The 25,924-nt window shown below is 36.7% G+C and overlaps 1 protein-coding gene and 1 long non-coding RNA gene across 2 annotated transcripts in view; one reads left to right on the top strand and one right to left on the bottom strand.

The window, feature by feature from the left end:
• LOC145667998 (uncharacterized) overlaps positions 1–4,274 on the bottom strand; it is a 49,917-nt gene extending 45,643 nt beyond the window's left edge. The window contains exon 1 of the mRNA XM_081735441.1: positions 4,039–4,274. The gene's annotated coding sequence lies outside the window, so the exon portion shown is untranslated. The remainder of the gene's footprint in view (positions 1–4,038) is intronic.
• Positions 4,275–4,995: 721 nt separating this feature from the next.
• On the top strand, positions 4,996–16,222 carry LOC145667999 (uncharacterized). Its single transcript, XR_014127936.1, has 3 exons — positions 4,996–6,161; positions 10,144–10,278; positions 11,741–16,222. It is a non-coding gene; the product is annotated as an uncharacterized LOC145667999 (long non-coding RNA).
• Positions 16,223–25,924: the final 9,702 nt, after the last annotated feature.

Here is a 25,924-nt window from a genome sequence, read left to right as displayed (position 1 = left end):
ATATGACCTCAGGGATGTCTAAGCATTAAAAATTGGAAGTAAACAAGAAAAATAACAGAAAAAAAAACCTTGTGAAAGACAAACACGATTCAAATCTGGAGCCAGTGATGCCAACCTGAAACGTTATAAAATCCCATCGTCTAAGACAGAAATTCTCATTTTGCTCTGAATTTCCCGCGCTATACTCAGGGGCGTCATTTAGGGGGGGGCAGAAGGTGGCAATTGCCCGCCCCCCGAAGAGTTTCAGGAACACATATACTTTAATCAATTGTTTACTAACATACAAGTACAAAACATGACAGTCTTATGTCAGGGGTGCCCTTGCTTCCCCAAGTGAAGTCTGAAATGACGCCCCTGGCTATACTAATAACAAAATATTCTAAACTTAGAAAGTATGAACACAAAATAATGTATATCAGTCTTTCTCTTCAATATGTGAGTTACCGATGCAAAAATAGGTGACAGCAGTGAATGTCTTAAGAAAGCTATATCATAACGTAACATAGTGTTTGTTTATCCATATTTGCAATTACGCGCATACACATCTTTAAAGACGCACCTTCTGCTTACGGACACCCCGCTTCGCTAACGCTGCAACCCCTTGTTGCGCTCATGCCCGTCTGGGCTACGTAGCAATTGTGCTTTCTATTGATCACATAGCGGAAGTTGTTTTGTGGATGTTTTACATCCAAACACTGAAGTTCTCTTAGAGTGAATATGCACCGAGGAAATTCTTTAAAAAAAGTTTCTGAATGTGTGGAAGTGAATTTCCTGATAGATGAGAAAATTTTCACGTTTTTAAGATTGAAAATTCTGCATCGGTACGAAGCCCGGGAGAGTTCCTAAGTTGGGCGTCCGTTTTCAGCAAAATATTTAAAATTTACAGGGAAGATATTAATAATTTGATCGTTTGTGTGCTTGATAATATACAAGGATCTCGAAAAATATCTTTTATTTCTTAAATATGACATAACAAACATGGGACTATTCGTCGAGCGGAGGGAACTACTAGGTGCAAGGTAACAGAAAAGTTGCATTGAGGGCAACAAGCGACCATTTATATTCATTCATTCATTCTTTCATTCATCCATGTCGGACATTATTGGTCAGAGACCAGTAGATAGGACTTGTTGAATAATATAACGACAATTAATATAATAGATATTACATTAATTTACAAATTATCACCCAAGTATTCATTAATATCATAATACAATTTGTTACACAAAAAATTGAATAATTTATTTTTGAATTTCAGTATGCTTTTGATGCCCTTGATTGTAACCTGGGAGGTTATTAAACAACTTAGCGGACATAGCAAGGACATTTCTTTCGGTGCACGTACAGTTTTGATGAACTGTGAATATGTTACTCTTTTGTCGTGTGTTGTATGAATGCACATCGTCAACATGAAGAAAATTACTTTCATTTCTCTTTACATATATGATACTTTTGTCTATGTACAGACAAGGCACAGTTAAAATTTTATTTGACTGAAACTCCCTTTTGCATAGTCCTTTGGTGATAGATGAAAACTAAGATTTACTGTCTTTTTCTGTAGACGAAAAGTAGTAACACTAAAATAGGAAGCTCCCCAGAATATTATTTCATAATTTAACAAGGATTGAAACTTACCATAGTACAATAACAGCAAAGTTTCTTTTGACACTGAACCACGTTGTCTATAAATGACAAATGAGATACGGGCTAATTTGCTATCTAGCTCAGTAATATGTGCATGGGATGTAAGACTGTTGCTTATTGTCACACCTAAAAATTTAGTGAGCTTTGAATACTCTACAACAGTTAAATTTATCACAATGGGAGGTACTATTAGAGGTGTAGATGAGTAATGAAAATTTGGTGCTTTTGTTTTCTTTGCATTTATCAGGAGTTGATTCTGAGATGTCCATTTTATCAAACGCTCCACAGTTCATTTTAATTTACTTTTTACTTCAATTGTATTGTCCGCTCTTACAAGGACATTTACATCATCAGCGTATAGCACAATAAGTAGGGAATACATATATTCAACTAGATCACTTATGTAGAATAAAAAAAGAATTGGCCCAAGAAATGACCCTTCAAGAACACCACCCGAAATAGTAGCAGTTTTGGAAGAAAATGTGACTCGCTTATTGTTAATTATTTTTGTATTTTTACTAATTACTACTTTTCTGTTTGTCAGGTACGAGCTAAACCATTCATGCACTACCCCCTAATACCATATTTCTGGAGTTTTGCCAATATTATCAACATGGCGGCAAATATACCGAAACGATGCACATGAGATGAAGTAACTTAGTTAAATTCCGTGAAGCAAAACGTTTATAACGAGCAAAATCTTCTAACTATGTTAAGAGCATGAATTAGTGAACCCAAGAAAAAATTGTGGGAAGTGTGCCATGGTGATGACAGCAAAGAAACGTGGAGAAGGTTATTGTTCTCAGCACAAACCGAAGTACTAAGGTAAGTGTAAAATAAAACTATTAATTAAAGATTAATGACGACTGAGGACAACGTGCCCTGCGGGGTTCTTAACCAGCCTTCACTCGCTGACGCTCGCTCGGCAATAGTTTGTGAATTAAGTAGTATACTTTGTTCGGACGTCCAACGGCACCTCTGTTGACCTCAGTTGTATATGCAAACCAAACCTAACATAACCTATCTAATAACTCACGATATAACGAAAGAAACCCTAAAGCCAGTTAAGAACCTAGGAATTGAAAAGTATGAGCTTTAATATCCTTTATAAAGATTTTGCTCTAAAATTATCGGACACCCAACTTCGGAATAAATGCCCAAAACCCGTGTAGAATTACTAGTATGAGAAACCATTACGAGTAGTATAGAAATTAAGACATTTATTCTGGATTTGGGCGTCCGCTTTCGCAACGTTCCTGCGCTATTATTTGTTATTAAGTTCATTAATCGGTGCTCTCCACAAACTTTTAAATGATTTTGCTCGTTATCAACGTACTGCTTCACAAATGTTAAAACTGTTAGTTCATTGCCTTTGTAATCCGCCATGTTGATAACATAAATGCTCTTACCATCCCACAGTGCAACTGTTTGGTTACCTTGGGCCAAGTAGTTCGCTCCGCTCTCCGAATAGTACAATGTTTATAACCGCTTATGTATAACAAATAAACATATTTTTCGAGACCGTTAAATATATTATCAAGCACATAAACGATCAAATTATCCAAATCTTTCCTGTAAATTTTAAATACTTTGCTGGAAACGGAGGCCCAACTTTAGAACTTAACCCGAAATTAATACCACTGTCAAAATCTATGCTTCCACGGGACACCTGCTCCCAATAATACCCCTTCAAGTAAGCCCGCCATCTTTGTCATAACTAACACAACTTTCGTGGTTTTTGATAACCATCTAATACACATTGTGTTGTGTCTGGGCACTGTATTCATAGGGTACGCGTGAAATATTTTTTGTCAATGTTCCGTTAAGGGGGTCCAGTGTCTTTGACACCACTTCTTTATATTGATTACACAATATAACGTTATATTAGGTTCTATTAGGTTAGGTTGGGTTAGCTTAGGTCAGGTAAGGTTAGGTTAGCTTAGCTTAGGGGGGTCCAGTGTAGTTTTCGACCCCCTTAACGGAACATGGACCATATTTTTTTTTTTCAATAACTACTCCTGCTAATCTCCTTTAACTTCATCTACGCTAGCTACGGTAGTGTCATGTCGCTGAGCGCGAGTTTTTACGGGAGTGTAAGAAAGGAATTATTGACTTAGAATTTATCAACAATTATTTTAAATGATGTGCGCGAGCTTGACCTGAAGATTACTCAGTTACTGTTTAAACATTTTTTGATATCAGGCATTCAATATTAGACACCTAAAAGAATGATCCCAATTGCAATATCTCAATATCAGTTACCCGTAACCACCCAAAGGAGTAGATTAAGGCCGATATTTATATAGTTTTACACAAAAACTGAGCATTAATAGATTTCACCTTTAACCTACAAAGTTCAAGCTAGAGTGAAAACCTGTATGTATCACAGCTCACCTCCCAGATAGCACGTAAGCTTTCCCTTGATTTTGGCTTAGCAATCTAGGCCTACAGTTGATGCGACAAACAACAATCAGCGTTTATTTTCGCTTGTCTTTAACTTGAAAAGCTTGAATTTAACGGCTTTCTACTAAGCCTATTTCAAGCTTGGTTTAAAGCGCTTGACGCTTGTCGATTGTTTAGAAATTAGAGCCACATGTAGGATTAGTTAGTAATCTCCAAGGATCTTTGGTAATCTCACGGATTTGGCGCAGTGATACCAACCTGTGGGGAAAATCCCAAGTGGAATATTTGATAACATGTTAAGGCATTACTTACGCACAAGGATCTACCATATTTATATCGATTAAGTGGTCATTTTTAACTAGATTTGAGTTATTACTGTTACATAACACTTTACGAAACATAGCTAAGCAAGCGAAGAGGAATAGAAGCCAAAAAGGGCTCGTTTTTCCCTTCCTTTTAAAGTACACACGATTGACATTACAAAAACAGCAGACAGTCATTTTGCAAAGCTTCATATGTAATAACTCCGTATCATTCCTTGCTTGTATTCATTCGCTTTCCGCCTTGTCAAATGCAAGCACCAAAACATACTTAATTTCCCATTTCGTAGAATTCTATATAACACATACGATGTATAGACTCTAAACAAATTAATATAGTTTACTTACTTAGATAGCAGGGTGTCTATCGGTCACGAATGTCACGAAAAAATCACGAAATTAAAATGGTCATGAAACTCATGAAAAGGTCAGGAAATTCAGCTTTTGGGTCACTATTTTTTTAACTGTCCAAATGTAAGTACAGATTGGAAAATGTTGTTCCATAAAACGTCAAAATTCACCACCAAAAATGTCTATGGTCGGTTTAGACGCTACCAAATCGCGGAACTATCGCCAGGTGGAAGGCGGTTGAATAATAGCAAGGAACGAAATGCCAGTAAGTGCATGTAAAGTTTTGGAAAATGACCGTCTACAGTGGCTGCAATGCAAATCGTGACTAACTTAAAAGATAGAAAAAAAAAAGCCTTGTGGAGAGTCTAACCCCCTACGCTCGCTCAGCTGTGGTTTGTAAAGTAGTGCCCCAAGTAGGGATGGGACTTGCGTATTTACCCACTGGATAGGCAGAAAGGCGTGAAGACATATGTAACGCGTTCTACAATGCCTTCGACATGAGTAAAAAACAGAAGTTAAAAGCTTTTTTGGTACTTTTTAAAAAAAATCGAATAACGAAGATTCTAGTCTATCACCGAAAAATAGATGATATAATTTAAAAGAGTTACGTGGTCACTTCAAAAAAGTGGGGGTGCAACTGCCCCTCTTGCCCCCCCTAATCACCGCCCATGCTCATCACCATCGTTTTGCGGGGGCGTTAAACTTAAAGTTTCCTGAAAGTAACGCCAAGAATCGAACTCGGGACGATTGCAAAGTCTATAACGTAGTAATCAATACACGTAAGGTATCCATGTTCACCCCTAAAGCGGAACAAAATGGATCACAAAGTACATATCAAATTTAAGGAAATAATCTTAAGTACATCTCCAAATAATCATATAACATAATAATGCTCCAAAATCAATCATTGATAATCATCAAAGGAAATTGATTATGCAGGGTGCAGCACGTAAAACCGGCCCGTAAAGTGAACACATAAACCCAAGTAACCAAAATGGCCGAGCCAACGTTAAAATATGGTTGCGTTGATTTTTGGTGACAAAAGCAACGTTGGTCCAGTGTTTTTTACGCCGTTATTTGCAACCAACCAAGTCTCAGTGTTGGCCCAACATCATTTTACGTTGAAATAATAGTTGAATTCAACCAACCTTTTTGCAACAGTGGGCCATTGTTGATTTTTAGGTGTATTTTTTATTTATATAAAATATGTATTAATGGAAAGTAAAACAAATATTAAAACAGAAGAAAACACAATTACGTAATTTAGATATGATATTTTTCATGTTGAAATTACCAGATTTTCACGTCTAGTTCATACTGTGGACGGTAGGAGGCAGGAGTGATTCCTACCCAGAGTGCATCAGGCGAACCGGCAGACTTCCGCCCAGCATAGTGTATGTACGAACATTGCGCCCAGCAGTGGATTCCGTTTGCTGGATTTCGGTAAGTTTTCATGCAATTTTATAATTATTTCATGTCATTGTAGATATGTTCAGTAGCATGCCTAACTTATATATAATAAGTGGTTGTAGTTCAATACGCAATTAAAACTTTCGGCGTACATAAAATCCTGTGTTGTGCTCGCTAGGATTATAAACAAAGCGGCAGGTAATTCTACTGATATATGATTGCCCATAATAGGTGTAGGTAAATTTAAAAACGGGTAGAGCAATGTGGGAAGCGTTGCGTTAGCCTGTCCTCCTTCCTCATAGGTTCGTTAAATTTATGTGAGTTTGTTTCAGAAGTGGTAAAATAAACACACATTGTGTCAGTAAAACTTTACCGTGAGCTGCACACGATATACGCCGTTAACGCGATTGTACCAAGTAATTTCGGAACAGATTTGTTTTTTTGAGTACGGTATGTTAAAAAAATGCGATAATAGGTCAGATTAGCTCCTGTCACACATCGTCTGCTATGGTGAAAATCATCGTTATTTCATTGCTAGTGATGTGCATAGTGCTAAAAAGAGTGATATGCAGTGTGTGTATATATGAGTACAAGGGCACACCTAATTTCGGCAATGTGTCCTTGCGCGCAAAAGACAGCGTTGGCTATTGTGCAAATTATCGTTATTTCATTGCTAGCAACGTCCACAGTTAAAAAAGGAGATAGTGTGTGGAGTTTTGAGTGCAAGGTCACATTGCCAAAAAGGTTTATGTGCCCTTGTACTGAAACACGTCCGCCCTTTTTAGCATTGTGGACATTACTACCAACAAAATAACGATGATTTGTACCATAGCAATGCTGTATGACGGAAGGAGCAATTCTGGTAATATTTTACATTAGCCACTTCTCTCATATATGTAGCTTATGATACAAATCAGTGTTATTTTGGTTGCTAATAAATGTGCAGAAGAGAAAACCCAAAGAAAATCCTTAAAAAGGCTGGGGGAGGTACCCCCGTGTTACGAGCGCGCTATACACAGTCCCGCTACTCCCAAATAGCGCTATTTCGTTATTAATTATGTCCACAACCGTGCAAGCATCAGTAATTACCTATTTGGTGTTAGTTTACATTAGCCTCTTCTCACCCTTGTACAACGCTAGCTGGCGTGAGGCTTTTCAGCGATTGGAGTTGCCAGTTAAAATGATCTACCTTTATTTGATTACCACAGCCAACTCTGTGAACGAGAGATGATTAAGTGTCTTATAAGGGTAGGTCCTTAGAGGGCGGAGACGCGGCAAGGTGACGGACGTGTTTGTGCGTTTTTAACACATTCCTTTCCTTCCACAATGAAATTATGGATCTTTGTAGGATTATGGACATAAGTAATAACCAAATAACACTGTTTGGAAGTACCGGTATTGGTACCGCGTATATGGCATGCTCTTAAACCCCCCCCCCTCCACAGGTGCCTTTATTGAGGTTTTGTCTTCGGGTCTTCTGATCTTTTTTAGTAACCAAAATAACATTGATTTGTACCATAAGTAACACTGTATGAGAGAAGTGGCAGCCATTGTGCACAAGTTGTGGGCCAGTTTTTACGACAATAATTGTGTTATTTTTTTCTTTACATATTTACATTATTTTCATATTTACATTATTTACATATTTACATTCTTTACATTATTTTCTTTACATATTTTGTAATTTCCTTTCAAAGTTATGTTAGGATAGGTTAGGTTAGGTTTGTTTTTTTTACTACTTCCTACTTACCTTCATGATTTGTACAACTGCTCAGTCTCTCTTCCCACATACTTGGGGTCCCGGGTTCGATCCCAGCCCCCACCAAGTGAACTTTGTGGTGGACAAACACCGCGTGCGTGGGTTTTCTCGGGGTTCTCCCGTTTCCTTCCACTTTCTTCATTCCACCATTTCATTCATTACTCATCATCACCGTCTCCTTTAGCCTAACCAGCATAAGCGTGGGACGTAAAGCTCAAAGATTTCATTTCATTTTCTCTTCCCACATACGTAAGCACGAAATTTAATATTGAAATATCGCACGATATGCAAGATTAGGCCATTTAGGTACTTATTCACGGCTATATCGCGATTCACTTTCATTTGTTTCTCTTATTTCTCGCTTAAATTTTTGTCACAATTCACTGACGGTTGAATTACGATTCAGTGCTATTAACACTTTTCTCTTGTAAATCTTTCTATTTTTGGCTAAATTTGGCCCCCAACTTTTGCACGAACTCCGAAGCGGCTAACGTCAAATATTACCCAATCGGCTACATTCTAATAATATACCAACCCTGTGAGACAAAAAACAAAGTTTCTTGTAGGGAGTGATTGGGCATGCAATGCGCGCTCTTAACACGGGGGTGCTTTTCCCTCCAAGTGCATTGTTTTTTTTTTTTTTTTATTCTATACATAATTAGTAATCAAAAGAGAGGGAGATAATAGCGGCACAAGCAACACTGTGTAAGTTACTAATCGTAACAATTACCGCTGATTGTTAACGGCCCATTTTCAAGTACATTGGCAGCATTGAGTAGCTACTAAGCGCGTCGTACGATAGAACTAATGAAGATTGCAATGTACACATTTGCCGTAAATTCGGCAGTTACGTTATCTGGTCCTCGATACAGACTTCATGTTAGATAAAGTTAGGTTATATTGCATAAAAATTGTATAATGATGATATGAGGAATGGTTATAGTAATGTTTTGGGCCTTGTGCTAAATGAAATACCATATTTAATGTCACACACAGGGGAGGGGCAGTTTTAACAGGGGTATTCCAGGTTACAAAACCCTAAATTTGTCAGGGAATTTCAGAAACATCTCCCGCTCGCCACCTTGTGCTGTATTAACACATGAGATACATGATGTATTAAATTCACTACAGCACCAGTACTAGAGTTCAATTTGATATTTATGTCAACAATCCACATACCAAATGAGCTGAACATGTGCGTCGATAAGGACGAGGTTCGCGTGTTAGAAAAATTGAGATACGTGAGTACGCCAGGAATGGGATGATAGGAAGTATGTAAGATTAGTAATCTCCACATTAGAGAATAATAATGTTCGTATTTCACACAGTTATAAATGAATTTAAAAAATAATTTTTTTGCAAGAGCAATTTTTAATTAAATGGACATGTTACAAAATATAGAATTATTTTCTTATTTAAATTCTCCACAAACATAACTGTGAGATACGTATGAATTAGAAATGAACTTTTACACAACAGCTCACTAAATAAAAATGTTTAAAAATTTGTTTGGTTAATCCATCTTAAAATTTGAGAAAGCTTTGTTGGTTTGTATCAAAAACGTTTAAGCCTATTTCTGTGCAAAATTTTTTTTTTTTTTTTTTTTTTTTTTTTTTAATTTTACCTTTGTCCAGGTCTTGAAGAGGTTTTGGGCATTTTAAGAAAATCTCACTTCTTCCCGAAAAAGAAAACATTATAAACGGGATTCAGTGTCCTCAAAATTGAATATATATCCTATAGAATACTAGTAACCTGAAACTCACAATTTGCTCCACGACTGTAAGCTTAATGAGTAATAAGAAAAGTACTGTAGGGTTGCTGGGGAATATATATGTATATATTAGAAAAATCCCCGTTTTTGCGTACACCTTAAGTTCATGAAAACGGAAATAAAGACCATGCTAGTTAGCTCTGTTGAATTCTTATTCGGGAGATCATGAGTTCGATTCCTACGGCCGACGATCCTAACCGGGTTTTCCAGAGTTTCTCTCAGTCCTAGCACACAAATGGTGAGATGGTACCTGACAAATAGCACTGATCGGCCCCTTTTAGTAGTTAATGTAGTAATGTATCTAATGTAAAGTAGAGGTCGTTTGAAATGTTAAAAGAATCTACCTGTTCTTTGGGGCCCTGTTCCAAAAAGCGTATTTTTTTTTAATGTATGACGGTGAATATGATCTTAATATTTTGAATAATCTGCGAAAGTTTTCATTTGATATTATCTTTTTATTTTTTATTTATTTTTTTTTTTCTCAGGAGAAGTTACAGAAGGTCGACCAAGTTCAGATGGAAATACATTACCTGACAGTCAGCTGTTTGAAGACGGAACATCAAGAATAATTTCGAACTCGACCTATCCACAGTCGTCCACAGTTTCGGAATGTTCGTGCAGTAAGTTACTGTGATTGATTTTAGTATTGCATTTTTGCCAAAATTTTATTTTTTTCGTGTTGTTTACATGATATTAAAATTTGGTGTTATACGTTCGTTTTAACCATCGCAGCTATGCAACGCGGGACCAAATGAATAACTTTGGATTCCAACCACCCTCAGAACTTTAATGAAGTAACAGTTTATGAAGTGACAGATTTGTTCTTACGTTTCTCCACCATTTTATTTTGCCTGAACAGAAGCTGAATTACAAAGCATTCCCATTATTCATGGCAATGAAATTGCAATTATGTACCCACGCCTCCAAAAGATCATATCCATCTTATTCTGCACATGATCTAACATCAGACAACCAACCATGAGTGAATGATATGAGGTTTAAGAATTACAAAGGCTTTAGAAGATATTTTGTAATTCTGAAACCCTGAAACCGCCCACTATGGTTTGTTGTCTAATATTAAAGAATGTGCAGAATAAGGATGCATTTGCTCTTCTGGAAGTCTGGGTACAAACTCAATTATATTGGCTGGCACAATGACACGCTGGTGACTCCATGTAAATAGTCCGTTTCCTTTAATCTTAATTTAGTTTTCCCTGAGTTTCTTTTGCTTCATGCCTGATGAAAGACGTAGCTCTGTTCGAAAAATCCCTTCTAAAGTTTTAATTGTTAAAAATAGTTGTGGTACATGCCAGTTCAGGCAAATTAACACGTATCTACATTAGGTAGGCATTTTCGTGTTTTCTTTCCAGCTTGATCTGAATATAGGCTCACCTAGTTGGTAGGTATTACAAGAATGTAATACTGTAATTAAAACAAAGAGACACACTTGATAAGTATATAAACACTGGAGGATAATAAAAATCACTTAAATATCTGGAGAAATAAAACTTCCCGTAGTTATCATTTTTTTTTCCTTCTATTTTCGACTTTTAGAGAATAGTCGTGCAGTACAAAGTAACGTAGTACAATTTTAACATATATGAATACAGTACTATATGTTATTTTACATTACATATTTACAATGTTAAAATATATGTCATTAACTTCTCAGTACCTTTGTTTAAGAAAACATTTTCTGGGGTTGGACGTAACTTAATGTCAAGTGTTTCAGTAAAAATCAAGTATTTACCAAGATGTGAGTGAGAGTAAATTAAAAATTACTTATTTCTTTTGTACTTCAGGTTTATTTTATTTATTTACTATCTCTTTTTATTTTAAAATACAACAACCCTAGATATACTTAGGTCACTTATTCTCAATTTAAACATCAAATGGTGTGTTTATGTTATTCTGGCGCTTCGGCCTACCGTCCCTTCCCTACCCCTACCTTTTCTAACAAGTATTTTCTTTCATCCAAAAATTCATACACGTCATGCTTAAACACAACAAGAACTTAATATTTGAGAGTAATTATTACAAAAATTTGAGTATTAATTTTTTCCCATCTTGTTTTCATTCTAGGTTTTGCAGTAGTTGCAAGACACCTTGCAGAAATGAAAAATATGCTAAGAGATTTAAGCAATGATGTTTGTTTACTGAAGGACCAATTAAAAACGGCAAATTCTACATCGCCTGCAAAAGTGAACTTACCGGAAAACTGCACAATTCCATGTACATCAGTAGAAGATGTGTTAAACTTGGAAGAATGGCTTCAAATACGTGATAATGCAACGACGCTGGTTAGCTTGTGTTCTAAATAATAGTATATTTGCATTTTTACGCTAATTTTGTTTCCGTGCATCAATATTTAAAAATTAAATTAAGGAGACAAGTTAAATATTATTCAAGCTGTCTACTTTAATGAACATATTGCCAATTTTAAATACTTTATTCATTCTGGAATATCGTAAATTGTTTATGTAGGAAGATATTTCAAGTTTTTTCTTGGGAGGGGGGGGGCTCACAGAATCCAGAATCAAAATTTATTTTTAGATTTTAGGCAACTGTGGATGAACACAGGGGAAGGAAAGGGCGTGTTAGATATTGGGAAGAAGTCGTAATAAGACCTACTCGTGTAAGGTAACAGTGCAGGAGGCAGAAACAGACCTGCAACTAAACTGCCCGTCATTTTTATCTTACACCCTTCCTTGTCCCGTGTTAACCCAAAGTTGATTAAAAAGAAAAAATAAAAATCGAATGTGGATTCTTCAAGGGATCCTACCGGCGAAAGGAGCCCTCAACCTTCAATGAAAGGAGGTCAATTCAGTACGTTTGAAATATTGAAGAGGACTTTATTTAATTAATTAGTAGAGTGAATTTAACAATCAGTTAAAGTAAATCGGGGGGTGGGTGGAAGGATACCTAAAAGATTTGAAACCAAGGGGATATGGCGTTAAATTTCTTTTATTAAAATAAAATCCCATTAGAATAACGGAGAAATTGGCAAATTAAAAATAATATCTAGAGATGAATTTAATGTGTAAACGTGTCTAGGACTTTAACCTTTCGTTGTGCTACGTTCGTGAATTGTTGAATTAAGTTTACCGAACCCCATTATTTATTGTTTACGCGTCTTAAAAACACGTCAACTTTCAAATTTCGTCCAGGGCAATACATTTTAATTTTTAACATTCTTCTTTAAAAACACTGAAGTACCAAATTGTGTAAACTCGTACCCACAAAGTAGTTCACACTATTGTAGTTTATTTGTGGCAGCCCTGCTTCTAAACAATTATACGTTCAGATAATAAAGATGTTGCTCGCTAAGTTGGGTTAGAAACTTTTCTTTTTTTTTTAACGAAATCAATGGTTCACTTAACGAAGAACAAACCCTGGTAATATTTAACCGGATGGAATGCCTAGAGGAGGCTTTTTCCTTCATATTCAAAACTCTATCACGCACACGTATTCATGGTTCAAAATATTCAACATGAAGCACACCGTCGTCTCTTACGTTACAACTTCGACCTTAAGTACAACGGCGATGTGTGTGTGAGATGTTCTTTGAGCACTCCTGTTCATAAGTAGTTCCCACAAAGTATTAGAGCTTTAGAGCAGTTTCCAATGGATAATCCCGTGTGTCAAACTACCCTAAACATGGGAGATCAACCGATTCGTGTGCTGTGTGCTTTCAAATTCAATGCATGAGCCATACATCACCATGATTGTATCGGTACGCAAGAATGGGATCAAAATCATCCTTTATTCATCTGTGAACAGTTATTCTTCGTGAATAATGTTTTATCTTTTCAAAAGTACGGAGTTGTTTGATTACTAAACAGTTCATTCTGAAAAATTGCATCTTAGTTACCGACTAAACACCTCCAAACAGTTACTAGATTACTTGGGCTTTCAAGCGACGGCTGAACCGTTGCATTCCTTAAATGATGTCTTTGCAACAAAAATTGGACTTTTAAACAATCCTCATCCTATGCACATGTTGGATTCGTTTACCGTTGTATAGTTGTGTTATGTTTTTTTTCTTCTTTTAGATTGTTTAACCGCAGGTTTATCCTGTTTTTGGTGCTTGTTTACTTCTTTCCTGTGTTCTAAGCAGTTCACAGGTGGCGACCCCTTTCTTACATCTATTAATTCGGTGCTCCGGCACTGAACATCAATCTTAGCTGTAGCCTGCCAGGGATTAGGGCCCTCTGGGGCGCTACACACCTGCATTCCACTAAAAAGTAACAATCTCCAAAATTTTATGCCGTAAAAGGAAACAAAATCAACCCCCTCGGTAAAACTACCCCATAAGGGCGTGGCCTAACACCACGTAACCCAAAAAACCATCGCCTAACATCACGTGACCCTACGACTTCATACCACTTAACCCCAAAATGGGCGCCGGGGGCGGGCGCCACGCTCCAGGGGGCGGAAAATTTGCCTCAGGTGGGGCGAGTACTACTAACATATTCCGCCTTATGCAGAGTAATTTTGATGTATGATTAGCATCATGCTAAAGGCTTGATTACTGCAGGAAACATATGTTAGTCAAACTCTTTAGTATGACTCTAATCACATGTCAAAATGACTCTGCATAATGCCTATTAAATTTTTAAACATTATAAACAAATTAGGTTGGGTAACTGCCAGAATACACATGTCCCATCACTATGTCAACATTTACGCAAAAATATGTATGTTCACAACATTTGCAAGATACTTTCCTATCTTTATAATGATGGGTAAATTCCCGAGAAGATTCCCAAAAATGGGAATTTTTCTACAATCACAAAGAAAATTGCATTCTATTACTATATTATGATTTCAAAGTTTAATTCGTTTTTATATCACAGTGTATTATTATTGATGTTCCCAGAGGAATATTTGAAATATATATTCTCAGCGATGTTATTGTGATATATTTTATTATATTTAGAGAGTACGCATAAATGGATGTTTATTTACAATATGTTCTTTGAAAGTAAATTTGTCTCAAAATGGTATAGTAAGTCCACATACCATCAAACCGCTAAAGTGTTTAAATTTACACGTAAGTGGATTTTCTAAACTTGACTCTACTATACTACCGAAATAAACATATTAAAGTTTTAAATGTTATAAACAAATTAGGTTGGGTAGCTGCCAGAAGACACATGTCCCACGATTTTGTCAGCATTTGCGCATAAATATGTATGTTCACAACATTTGCAACATACTTTCCTATCTTTATAATTTTGCTTGTAACATTGCCACACACGACCTTTCTTCCTGCCCATTTTTCGAAATTTCATGCGTTAATAGGCATGTAAAAGTCCGAGTAGGGGAAAGTGTCGTACCTATGGACATTTTTTGAACTTTATTTTTTATTTGTTAAACAAATAACACCAAGGGAGTTAGATTGCTTTAAAAACCTTTAGACATTCTTTCTTTATTACAAAAGTATGTTCAGTTAATGAACGCTTTTTAAAACCAAGCAATAACCGATTTTTGAAACCCATATTTCGTGTCCTGAGGTACAACGGGGGCATGTACCTATGAACATGGGGTGATGTACCTGAGGACAAAAGGCGTAGAAGGAATAAATAATAGAAATAACATCTATTGCGACTTTCCGGTTTTTATACACGGAAAAGTTTGACCCATTAATAAGAAAAAACACGGTTGTGTACAAATGTAAGAAGGTTGGTTCATATAATTCGCAAATACATGCCTATAACAACGAGTCTTAAAATATGACAAAACATTATGGTAAACAAAGAGAAACTGATTATCTAAATTAAAAAAAAAAACATTGTTCACAAAATGGAATAAGTCGAGAAAATGAATAAAACATTTTAGGTCTACTTTTAGATTTCGTATCTTCTATAGAATGACTCAACCAAGGTTCTATCCCATAAATGAGATTGGAAAAGATAATTGCCTTGATTGCCTCTCCGAACCACCTATGATGTTAGGATTAGGTCGCTTTAATTTAATTTCATTTAAGACAACATCATAAACGCTGGGGTCTTTCTCAATTCTGAATTTTGGAGAATCGTCGCTTTAACATTTTTTAAGATACCCCACTGCACACAAACCATATCCCGATTTTTCTCTTATTCTAGCCACAAATGCTTCGAATGCTTTTTGCCTGTCACTTCAACTAGGATATAATCGCCAGGTTCAAGTTCTTGTGGATTGAAACCACACTCTAGGTCCTTGGCTAAGTCTTGATGTTCAGTTAATACGTCAACAAGCTCTTCTTCAGTACTTTCTTCATACAGTTGAAGTAAATCTTCAAGGTTTTCCTCTTCTGAAGAGCTGTTATCAAGTAGTACTTTAAGTTTTGACTTCACTCTTTTTGGTATGGATTTACAACTTCTATATCCCTGTTGCTTATCTTTCCTCTTCCTTTTGAACCATTTTTGACCATAAATCGACTTTTGCGAGGTGAGAAAGGAAGATACGACAGAAGGAAAACAAAGTTATTGTAGAAGCATTATCATCAATATTTTGCATTCCAAAATACGGAATGTTACTTAAAAAACATAACTTTAAAAGAAATATCTACTAAAATGAAAGAACAATCATGGCATTTTAGGCGTGTGCGTAACAGTAATATACAAAATAAATAAATAAATATTACAATACTTTTGAGGGTCTAGATCATTTAGATTAGATATTGGTATTCCAAAGGTAAACAAATGAAATTTTTTTCTTTTGACTGAAAACGTGATTTTGAATTATATATATATATATATATATATATATATATATATATATATATATATATATATATATATATATATATACAGACTGTTATACAATTCATGTAATTTTCTACAGCACTGGGAGAAGATGAAGTTTTCACACCATTAATATAAAATTTGGCACTCTTATTGAGAAATATCTGTATCTTTCGAATTTCTAAAGGAAATAGAAGAAAATTAATGTTTAGCTCCCCTTTTGGAAGTGTAAACACAGAAGTTCATTTTCCTTATGGGAGGTTCAATGTTAAATTTTGGAAGCAGTTTTCTCCAATAATTATTCGTAAAGATTTTGGGGCAAATGAGTTATATTTGTTACGAAATGCAAACACACTCATTCACAAAGCTAGTAAAGCCTTCTCAAACATTATTTTGGGAAGGCCCTCCTTCGGGGGGCAAGGGCCGTAAAAAGCTGGTGGGTGATGTGTTACCACATCACAAAATTTATTTTCGGAGTGCCAGTAAACGTCAGATTAATCACGAATGTCACATAATTAATGCTCCAATGCTCCTTACATGTAAGAGTGACTGATAATGGGGCTACAGCCCCCTTTCAAAAGTAAGAAAATCTCCAGAAATATCCTTAGTAGGGACATACGAGAAGAAGGTGTTTTTGTTAATTAGTGTGAAATTTGGCGACATTGTAGCAAAAGAGTATGCATTTTTGAAATATGGAATGCTATTTTGGTAACGCACCGCCTTAGGGGGGCACAGGGGACGAAGCATTAGATGATGTACCTTTATAAAAATTCAAAATTTTGTTCCGGAAATGCCAGTGAGCGTCAGATTTTTCACAAATGTCACAGAATTAATATTCTAATGCTCCTTGCATGTGCCAGTAACTTGTGTGGGGCTATAACCCCCTTTCATAAAATATCCCCATAATTCTTCAATTTATTTGAGGTGACCTTTGTGCTGCCTCTGTACCATATCGGATTGTGCATTAATGGAAGCCATGGCTAAAAACAGTGTTGGGTAAGTTACTTGTAAAATTGTAACGCGTTACAAGTTACTTTACTTTCTCCTAAAATGTAACGCGTTAGTAACGCGTTACTTGCCCCAAAAAAGTAACTGTTACTTTACTTCGAAAGTAACGCGTTACTTTTAGGTCCGAAACTTTAAAAATATGAAAAAAATATGACTTCAATTTTCCGTACTACTATTACTACCGCTATTATTATTATTATTATTATTATTATTATTATTATTATTATTATTATTATTATTATTATTATTGCACGTTCTGAAGCGCTTTATGTAAATGCAAAGACAAATTTTTACTTGATATATGAACATTTTCATATAATGTAACATTGATAAAATGCCATACTGCGTTACTCGTAGGGATGAACACAAGTGAGTTCGAGCGAGTTTTCTTTGACACTCGATTCAACTAGAAACAGACATCTTTGAGCTCGACCCGAGAACTCGACTCGAAAAATTTCCTCCAACTCAACTCGAATTGGGGTCAAGTTTCGAGTCGACTCGAGCCAAGTCTGGTGTGTAGTTTCGAATACATTCTTCAAGTATATTACGTAGACAGTATAATTATTATCAATGACACTACTACTACTACAAATTATATTATTATTATTACTATTATTATTATTATTATTATTATTATTATTAATTATAACAACACTGTATATAAAAATGAAAAATAGGCGGTTTGTATTTGAATACTAAAAAACGAATTGATTGCCATCCTCGGTAGTCGTGAAGTCCAGGAGTCAAGGACATTGTTCACGAGCTTCTGAATTTGGGTTGAAGGTCTAGGTTGAGTATTCAGGCCAGGTTGAGTTCTGAGGCTCGAGCCAAACAATGTTAAAAGTTATAGGTTACTGGCCAAATATCTTCAAATCTGCTCGGCCCGGGTTTAGAATTTTCAAGGACTCGAGCAGCTCGGCTCACAGCTCATTCACTATCGACCCGAACCGAGAAGTGAGCCGAGCCAATAGTTCACCCAATCGACTCGGTTACAGTCCTCGGCTCAGTTGAGCCGAACCGAGCAAATGGCTCATCCCTACCAAGCCAGCTCAAGCCGATGGTTCACCCCAAATAAGCCGGCTCGAGCCATCTTCTCAGTTGAGCCGAGCCGAGCTGAGCTTGTTATAAAAAATCTCTTGTGGTCTCGCTATCGAAACGAGACGAGATGCGAGCAGTGTCCCCTCTCGTGAGCAACACTAAAAGTATTCCATATTACTGTTTAGCTTACATTTCTCATGGCTTTCGTTTTCCAGTGTAATCAGGCCATGATTTCAAGACGACTTAAAACGAACGAGCCATGTATCAAACTCGACTGGACTCGAAACTCGACGTGAAAAACTGAATCGGCTCGGAACTCGACTGGAGAATATTACCCTTGACTTGACTCGAAACTCGACTTGAATTCGAGTCGAGTCGAGTTTTAGCTTGCTCGTGCTCATCCCTATACGTTAGAAAAAATGGTTGCTTATTAATATTTCTGCTAAACTAATTATATAATAATAACAATGTTATGTAAAATTAAAAATAAAGAATATAGAGAAACATTACACTACTCTATAATCAACTGGACTGTAGGATAAGCAAACTGATCTGAAAAAACTCCAATATTACATACCATCAGCAAACTATTTTCTAGTAATAAAGTTGGCCTGCTCATCAGAACACAGTTTATTCATATGAACCCCTTATTGTAAATCGTTAATTATGGCACCCTAGTTGTTGATAAATATTTTCAGCCGAGACACTTCAGACACTTTACTTTTAAATTCTGTCCACCATCATCCTCAGCTCTTAAGAAAAAAGTATTCTTTCAAATGTGCGAACGGTAAAATATTTTCGTTCTCCATCTTTATAAAAACAACACCAATCAAAGTAAAATAGACTACCGGCATCATTTCACTCCTTGATTTGGAGCTGTCAAAATCTACGACAAAATCTTCCAGGTGCTTGTAATCAATACACGTGATTTCCCTAAGGCTGTCCTCATCTCCAAAAAACAGCAAATGGCACTACGCCCTTATATGTTTCTCTGTGTATCTGCGACTGTCGATCACTGACATACGTAGTTCATGCTCGATTGTTTCATTCTGAGAAATTCCCTTACAGGAAAGAAACATTTGTTTCCGAAAAAAATACATATATTGTAGTTACTCATCCGAAATGTAACGCGAAAAAAGTAACGCAAACTAGGTACGTTACTTAAAAATTTGTAACGCGTTACCGTTACAGTTACTTTGGAAAAAATGTAACGCGTTACTTGGAAACGTTACTTAAAAAGTAACGCGTTACAAGTAACGCGTTACTTGCGTTACGTTACTTCCCAACACTGGCTAAAAATAACACATTTCCTTTCCCCCGACTTCGATCCGACATTTTGTTCTCGAGTTACGGCTGTTTTGATCATTTTTCCGACTGGTTTTTGGCTGGTCATAGCACCAAAAGGAAGCATTGTGTACCCAGGTTGTCTTATCACGGTGTCAGGAATGAGCTCTCAAACGTCGTAAGTGTTGTTTTGAAACATCCTCTATATTTCTATCCTGTTTGTGATTAGCTTCTCTTTGCCAATCAATTTCCAGTATTCCCAAAATAAACCAAAAGTGAAGTAAATTCACTAAATCGCCTTCCCCCTATGCTTTCTTCTTGTATAATACTTATTATATATTTACATTGTAATTGACAGAGATTGACAATATTGATTGAAATATCTGGTTAAAATTCTATTAGAGGAATTCCCTCTTCAGTACAGAAATTCCCATCTCGCCTAAAATGGTAGACATTCTTATTTTGGAGATATAAGTGGCTGATAAATCATTAGGCGAGGTGGGATTAGGCTAGATGGGATGGAATCATCTGAAAAGGTAGGGGTACGGTAGGTAGCGGCATGACGTCACGCCGTCCCCCATGCCTATCTTTGCCCATTGTAATTGCTTAGGAAGTGGGAGGACGCCATACACAGTTTTTTGGAGGTGGGGATAGGGTCCCCCGCGTTCCCACGCACTTTTACCCCTGCTGCTAAGTATTAACTGCTGTGAGGACTAACGAAAAATATTATGTGATAATAATAATAATAATAATAATAATAATAATAATAATAAAGTATCTGAATGATACAGATATTTTTCAACTTCTATTACAATTGCTGTGGGTTCCCATGAATCTGGTTATATTGTTTTTCAAAGGAATAAAGAGGCTTCAAACAACAATATGATTTGTATAAAAGAAAAAAAGCCTTATCAGTTGCAAGAACTGACAAGTGGCCTTGTGTCTGTTTTTTTTAAACACAATGTTACGAGGCACTACGCCTGCGGTGTGCTTGCTTTTTTGCCTCGGGCAGCTTCAGTGCTAAATTTAAGACTTTGCTTCAGGCAGACAGTACTAAAATGCTGTCAATTTATGTGTAACTATCAGCAACCACACAGGATCTTTGAAACGCTGAATTTTACAAGAAAGGTTTTGTCCATCGGATAGGAAGCGAACGAAGCCCATCGTACGTTGTAATTCCTTCTCCTCTTTGCACACTGTGTGAAATTTAACTTGTATACTGTAGTAAGTTACAGAAAAGAGAATTCTGTTTTTTAAAAAATGACATTATCGAATAAGATTGACCATTATTACAATATATTCAAGATGAAAAATATTCTTTTAACAGTCGTCGTACTTAGTTGTCTGCACGGAAATTCCCATGATGTGCTTTTTTCTTTTCTAATATGAGCTCCGAGCTTCTTCGTGTCTAAGTGGTAAGCGTACGTGCCTTTGGCGTGAGAGACCCGGGTTCGATTCCGGTGAGAGCTCATGTAGTTCGGGTTTGTCAATTAATCAGTAGGTCCCGTCTTATATAGACTCGTTGCTGAAAGGGACGACAAAATCAACTCAACTCATATTGAGCACCATAGGAGATATAACTCCGAGGTGAATTTTGTCCCTGGAAAACCTCCCAAAATCATCAACGGTACGAAATATGTCTGCAATGCAACATGTCAATCATTTCCAACTCTATGCTCTGTGATCTAGTTTGCTTTTCATGCTTTCAATAAACTAGACAGACAAAAGGAAGAATAGAGGCTTTCTTGCAGAAAATTGTGTTCGAGGGTGGGGGTCACACAGGCTCGTATCCACGGGGAGTCTAGGGGGCCGGGCTCACCAAAAATTTTTACATTAGAATGATTTATGAGCATTAAAGTAGTCAGCCATTAGGATTTTTTTGTTTTAGGATGATACCAGATTCGACTCCTGGTGTAAGCTCAACTTTCAGTATTGTGTCATTTGCAGGTCTCGTCTCATACAGATTCGTTGAAAAACCTCTAAACATGTGCTATGACTAGTATGCGAACTAAAGTTTTTTTTAGCAAAAGAGAGAGAAATTTCTTGCTTTAGACTCTGCCCTGTAATCCAGTTTTCTGGAGGCGAGATAGTATGGTTGGGAACGACCTATCAGATTCAAGTTCCGAACCCACATATAAAAGACCTTCCTTTATAACCTTGGTGTTGTATAAAGACGAAAAACAAAAATATACTGATAGCTCCAGTAATAGATATTATAGCAAAGAGATTTAAAAAATAGGTGGTTTTGAAATAGAGAAAGGACAGTACCTGAGCTTTATTAGTTTTACTAGCATATATTACCCGCTTTGCTAAGTTAAAATGAAAATTTTAAAGCACAACTCCGTATTTCATGTGTTTAGTACCCGTGAAATAGGCTGTTTTCGTTTTTAATGGCATCGATTTAAACAGCATCGGAAAGATCATTGATCATCTCGGCGACCCCAAAAATCATGGATTCGACACCAATAATGGTCATTTTCGGTCATTTATATATATATATATTTCCTCCTCCCCTATGTTGCGGGCCATGGCAACGAAAGTGTCACTGTTCATCTCAGCAACCCCCCACAAATGTGGATTCAGCATTAATTATCGGTCATTTTCCATTATCATTAAATATCTCTTCCTCCCTTTCCCCCAAGTTGTGGGGTTGAATTTGAATTTAAACATTATCGAAAGTACCACTGCTCATCTAAGCGACCCAGAAAACTATAAATTTGACACTGATAGTGGCCATTATTGATCATTTTATATATCACTTTCTCCCCTTCCCGCAAGTGGCGGAGCTGATTTTGCACTTAAGCCGGATCGAAGATGTCAGAGTTCATCAGAATGATCCCGAAAACTATGGATTAGGCACTAATATTGGTTATTTTCGATTATTATTATTATATATAGCTCCCCTCCCCCGTGCTGCGGCACACGAAATCAGAATTGTCACTGTTAATCTCAGCTACTCCTAAAACTATTGATTCGACACTAATATTACTCAGTTTCGATCATTTTTAAACGTTTATCCTCCTCTCTTCCATTGTACCCTCCACCTTCTCAACTATTAGGACTGAACTTGATTGAAACAGCATCAGAAGTGTTACTGTTTGTCTCATCGGGCCCGAAAACTATGGATTCAACATTAATATCGGTCATTTTTGATCATTTTTAAATTTCTCTCCCTCTCGCTTCCCCCCTACGTTGTTTCGTCAAAGTAAATAGCCTAAAGTAATCCCTGCCCCTATACTCATCTATATTGAAAATTTGATTTAGATCGGTCGGGTGGTTCAAGAGTGAGGAAGTCACAGAGACAGACATTTTTATTTTTTTTACATATATCTGCCCCCTCTTCCACTCCTACGTTGGCTCGTCAAAGTGAAATGATAAAAAAACACCGAAGGCCCGACCCTCATATTTGTTGAAAATTAGATCGAGATTGGTTGGGTGGTTCAAAAGTTATTAGGTTTTATTAGTTTCTATTTATACGTCCCCCCTCCCCCCTAGGATGTACCGTTAAAGTAAAATTACAAAAATGTTTCCAGGTCCAAACCTCATACATCTTGAAAATTTGATTGCGATCGGTCGGATATTCAAGATATAGTTCAAGAGTTATTAAGTTACAAAAATAGTGGCTTTCAGTCTTATATAAATTGATTTTTATATATATATCTTCTCCTCCTCCGCCCCCACGTTACTTCGTCAAATTTAAATAACACGATCCCTGGCCTGAGCCTCATCTATGTTGAAAATTTGATCAAGATTGGCCTAGTGGTTCAGAAATTATTAAATTTTATTTATTTTTACACCCCCCTAAGTTGTACCATCAAAGTGAATAGCCTAAAACCAGCCCAGCCGTAAAACTCATCCATGTTTCAAATTTGATTAAGATCAGTGGGGCGGTTCGGGAGACTTATACTCACAAACATAGTGTTTCTCAATTATATATATATTAGTAGTGTCGAATCTGGATTTTTTCCTATGGGGGCAACGTAAAATTTTACGGCACATTCCACCAGCCCCCCTTCCAACAGAACGGCGAATATGCATCGTTTTTACCACTACCACTCTACATTGAGACTTTTCCCAAATAGGCAGTACTGGCTTCGATAGAAGGAAAAAAAAGTTTGAAGGGCCGGATCGGGACAGTGAAGAGAGGAGTGGCAGTGATGAGCAAATTTTGAATTGAATTGACAATTAACAATTAATCTGTAAATTTAATTGTTAATTGCAATTGACAATGGAAGTAAGTAATGGTTAATTGTTAATTGCAGTTGCCCATTAATAAAGGAGAATCAATTGCAATTAATCAATCGATTGAAAGTAATTGCAGTGGAAAGTAATTGCAATTGAATTCAGTCATTCAATTGCAATTGAAATTAATTAGCAATTAATTCAATTGCAATTTTTGATTTCCACAGCAATTACTTTCAATTGATTGATCAATTGCAATTGATTTTCACTGATTAATTTTCAACACTGTAGTTCAGAGAGAGTGTGGGGCAATGAAAACTTTAGCCACGACCAACTGACCCACCACCCATCGTGACCCATGACCCACCGTGACCCACTCTGTCCCACCACCCACCATGAACCACTGTCACACTGTGACCCAAGACCCACCGAAACCCATTGTCGTCAACTCTGACCCACGAATCATGCCCTCTTCTCTACTGACTAAAGAGTTTAAACTTTTAAAAAAAACAAGGCTATGAAATTATCACTCATTGGATTTTGAATTTCTACGATCAATCACTCAAGCACCGCTCTATTACAATAACGGTGGATCTGACCTTTCTAATATAAATAAAGTAGAGTTTGCTTGAATGTCTGTCTCTATATCTGTGTGCGGCCCGTGGACCAGACGAGTGGACGAAAGTTTTTAAAATTTGGTCGCGGGTAACTTGGTCTAGGCCACAGATCAAAACGAAGAGTTTTTTTTCAACTGGGACCGGCCTGCGAACCAGACAAGTTGGCCGAGAGTTACCAAATTTTGGACACGGATACCTTGGTTCAGTTCCCAGACCAAGGTGAAGCGTTTTTGACTAAATTCAAACCAGGGGGTTCTCAGGAGGGCGTTAACCCAGACATGTAAAAGTAGTAGAAAATGACCGATATTAGTGTCGATTTCATAGTTTTCGCGGTCGCTGAGATCAATGGTGATACTTTCATTAGCGATGATTTTCTAATTCAGCCACCATTGTATGTGGGCCGGGAGTCACCGGGGTGGAGAATTGCGAGACATGTAAAAATAATGGAAAATGACCGATATTAGTCTCAAATCAATAGTTTTCACTGTCGCTGAGATGAATGGTGATACTCACACAGGCGTTGACTTCCAAATACTGCCCCCATCGGCTGCTGGCCAGAGGCATGTTTTTTTTTTCAAAATTGGAACCAGAGGATCATAGGGGCTTTTATCGGAATATGTAAAAGTAGTAGAAAATGGCAGATTTTAATGGTACAGGTAATTATTCGCGGAGATGTTTACATAGAATCAAGGAAATCTTTACGATCTATGAAGAGAAAGAAAACAGAGTTTGTTCTTATTTGCTGTCAATCTGCATTCCATCGGTTTCTTTTTCTCCGCGGTCAATCTCAAGTTCAAGCACGTGACCTAGCAAGGGAAGAGAGAGAAAGAAATCTACCTGGTTAGATTCCTATCTGCTGTTCTGCACTGTTGCAAAATGCAGCCAATATCTTAAACAGCTTTTAAATGGAAGAAAATTAATTTTTAATTAGCGCGCTATAATATTACCTTAGCAAGAAAAAGTAAAAGTGAACATGCAATATTAATACTAATAAACATTTGGCCGAATTTTGAACTCTATAAAATAAATAGTTTTTATAAAATTTTGGAAAGAAATATGCTACGTTATTATATATATTAGGGATGGCCAAAAATTTTCGGATCCGGATGTCCCGGATCCAGTGAGATCCGGATCTTGCCGCATCCGGACCTAGATCCGGATATCGGATCTGGATCCGAAATTCGAATCTCAGATCTTGATTCGTATCCAAACCTACATCTGAAATTGTGATCTTATAAAATTGAATATCTAAAATTCGTTAAAACTTTTTTCGGATTCACTGATATAGTAGGTTGCTGTGCTTTTAAATGTTTCGGTAACACGTTTGTGCTACCTTTGTTCTTTATTTTATTTTAACCTTGCAATATTTATATGTTGCACTTTCTGTCGAAGTCGCTTTGGTAAAATGT

Source organism: Thermobia domestica, chromosome 13, assembly GCF_964235325.1.
Source record: "Thermobia domestica chromosome 13, izTheDome1.hap1.1, whole genome shotgun sequence".
NCBI classification, from domain to species: Eukaryota; Metazoa; Arthropoda; class Insecta; order Zygentoma; family Lepismatidae; genus Thermobia; species Thermobia domestica.
The sequence above is the reverse complement of the archived record's forward strand: the minus strand, read 5'-3'. Positions and strand labels throughout refer to the sequence as shown.